The sequence below is a fragment of the Octopus bimaculoides genome, chromosome 1, assembly GCF_046866305.1.
Source record: "Octopus bimaculoides isolate indiv1 chromosome 1, ASM4686630v1, whole genome shotgun sequence".
NCBI classification, from domain to species: Eukaryota; Metazoa; Mollusca; class Cephalopoda; order Octopoda; family Octopodidae; genus Octopus; species Octopus bimaculoides.
In genome coordinates, this window is record NC_142928.1 from 158,443,423 (window position 1) to 158,447,130 (window position 3,708).

Below are 3,708 nucleotides of genomic sequence, written 5' to 3' on the forward strand. Positions count from 1 at the left end.
CGTGTTTGTACCGCCACCATTGCTTGACAACCGATGTTGCTATGTTTACGTTCCCATAAGTTAGCGGTTCGGCAAATGACACTGATAGAATAAGTACTAAATTTACAAAGAATAAATCCTGTGATCGATTTGTTCGATCAACGGTGGTGCTCCAGCATGGCCGCAGTCACATGACTGAAACCAGTAAAACAATAAAAAAACCTATGCCATTTTAATCCCGAGCAAGGCCGGGTGTCTCTGCTAGTACCTAATAAAATCAACATGTAACATCTTACTGTTTCTTTTGTCTCTTCATTGAATATATGTTTTTATTATTTTTAAAAAAATTGTTACATTAATATATTGGTCTGCAGGTATACACAATGTGAAAATATCAACACAGAACATGTGAACCACAACGCAGCGTGCGGTTGCCATGGTAACGAGCTGCTAATGTCACGCTACCTGTTGATTAGCTAAAATTATCCACAATTCCCAACTTTAATTCCAAATAACATCAGATTCTTGAATTTACGAGATAAAGTAATTCGTTGATCGTAATCAGAATTCAGAGTTGCATCGATGCACCAAAATTGAAAGCAATCTGAGCAAAATTAAAAGGGGGCACATTTTGCGAATGAAAGACACTAGATCCGAGCTGGCTCCCAAACCGACAAATACCATTCCATTAACACCAAAATATTAGAGAAATTTTAATTTATGCCAAGACAAAATAAAGGTTCATCTTTAAAATTCAAATTTGAAAATCCTCTTACTTTTATCAAACATGGCAATTTGTCCGACATTTCGTCGTTCTATGAAGATTTCCACATTAGCATATCTATTAAACTTTAACTTTTACACTGCCTCACCATTTTCCTGTTTTGTAGCTGTTTTTTTCCCTTCTTTTAAATCGTAAACTCCGTTGTTGAAGACGTAAAATAGGAAAAATAAAAAATAAAATGAGTAGAGTGACAACATATCCACCGTGCCATGCATAGCACTATATATATAGAGGGTGGGGCAATATAAGGTGTTTTTACTGCATTTTTTGACAAAATATATTTTTTACAAATGTTCACTACCTTACAAAAACTTTATTAGCTAAGCAAATGGTCTTTTCTAAATGCATTAAAATCATTATAACATAATCTGATCCCTATTTCAGAAACTTATCTCCGTTCTCTTTGACAAACTTGGCTGGGGCAAAATGAGTAAGCCAAGATAAGGTAAATTTGCCACTTCAGTTTTCCAGAAAACAGACTCATACATATCAATATCCATCCCTAGACATCATAAAGATCTGAAATGCGAAAAAAAAAAAATTTTTTTTTTTTTTCAAATATCTAGGTCAAAAAAAGAGGATCAGTGGAAAATAGCATATGGGGATCTAGTTCAAAACGGGGGCACCAGTATTTTCTTAACGAAACACTTTGAAACTTGGGACACTGGTAGAATGTGTCATATAAAACATCTTTTACTCTTAGTCTTCTTAACAAAAAAACGTACATCGCAAGTTATTCCATGTTAAAGTTGTCGTATTTCTGTAATTTCAACCAATCACTGACGTCTATTCAGCTGAATAGAGTTACTGCTGGCCGGTCATAAAAATGTTATTCCCTGTGACATATTTCATCCGGTTTAATCGTAATTTATACGCATATATTGTTTATATAATAAATTACGCTGTGCGTATCTATGTGTGTAACAATTTTAGAGTTCGGATTCTAGAGTTAGGGTTAGGGTTAACGGTCTAGTTAGGGTTAGGGGATTAATACGATATACACCGTTACAGCGCTAACTGTTTTCAACTAAATAGACGTCAGTGATTAGTAGAAATTATCGAAATAAGACAATTTTTTACATGAAATAAATTCGAATACAAAAATTTTTTTCTGCTCTATAACACAAAATAGATAAGTATACGAAGTTTGAAAGTCTTTCGGTACCAAAAACACTACATAAAACATAAATGAAAACTGGTGCACCCGTTTTGAACAAGATCTGCATATGGTATAAGATTAACGAAAATCGACTAGATTTAAAAAAAAATCATAACTCCTTCACGATCTACTAGATATACCTTTCGGGGATCTATTTTAAAACGGGGGCCACATTTTTCATTAATGTTTTACGTAGTGTTTTTGGTACGGAAAGACTTTCAAACTTCGTATACTTATCTATTTTGTGCTTTAGAACAGAAAAAATTTTTTGTATTCGAATTTATTTCATGTAAAAAATTGTCTTATTTCGATAATTTCAACCAATCACTGACAAGTATTCAGTTGTTTATATTTACTCCTTTGGCTGATTAAGCGATGTAAAGCGTATTTAATCTCCATACCTTCGTTTTATTTGCTTTTTTCATTTTAAATTTGCTTTAACCCTAACCCTAACCGTAGGGTTAGGGTTAGGGTTAATTGTTTCAGAATCGTTTGTTTATGTAGTCGGCACTTAATGTATATCGGCTGAATGGACGTCAGTGATTGGTTGAAATTACAGAAATACGACAACTTTAACATGGAATAACTTATGGATTTCTTTTTTTTTTTAAAGAAGACTAAGAGAAAAAGATGTTTTATATGACACATTCTACCAGTGTTCCAAGTTTCAAAGTGTTTCGTTAATGAAAAATGTGGCCCCCGTTTTAAAAAAGATCCCCTTTCGGATGACATAGATAACGACCATGTCGGAATTTAATGTAAAAAGAAAAGAAAAAAATGTGGGTGCATAAGTATGTTGAGATGGTATACCTACACAAATGCACCTCGCGACTTTGTTTTCTCATAACTTACAGAAAAATACATTTTTAAATGAAATTACAGAAAAACATATTTTTTAAATGAAATTTCCAGAATTTGATAGAAAGAAATTGGTGGGTTCGAACACACACACATATCGACAACTCTTTTCAGAATTTCAAGTTTCATTTTATAGATATATATAATGTGTCAGTATTGTTAGGAACGACCGTGCGAACTCAAAAAGGAGAAATGGTGACGAATGGAAAAACAGAGGACTCCTTTTATTTAAACGTGTCACACGGTCGAACACACAATAATATATCTATCAATGATGATATATATGATATGTTATGCGACGATAACATAGATGACCAGTAATGAAAGACCACAACCGTATTAGATGAATAACAGAGATATTTATTGTAGCGTTAAAGATGTATGTCTGTGTGTGAGTGTGAATGCGACATATAAGAACATAATCAAAGACAGGCCGTCGTACAAAGAAAAGTATGTATGTGAGTGATACATGTATGTGTATGTGAAATATTACAGCAGAGAAAGAGTCAATAACACGTGAGCTATTATACCAGTTCTTTAGTACACTATAGGAAAAGTTCTGTATGTGAAAGTGAGGAAAGGCTGAGTGTGGCAGAGCTGATCACTAGTTGTGATGTTGTGGCATCGATGCCGGGCCGTGATTCTTGTTATACAGATGTTCGTCGTTGGCTGAAATTCTTGTCTGTTTATTTATCGTGGCGAAGCTGAATCACCTAACAGAATCGAAGAGAGAGATGTGCCGCGGAGGTTTGGTTTGGTGTACATAGTAAGTCGTGTTGACGCTGGTGGTGTAGAGGCTGCTTGGTAGTAATCGTGTTGGTCATGACGATGATGCTGGATAGTAGTCGTAGAAACGTGTTGCTGATATGGCGACGGCGGAGGGCATCGTTGGCTGGACGAAGCTATTGAAGTGGTCGCTGGAACTGCT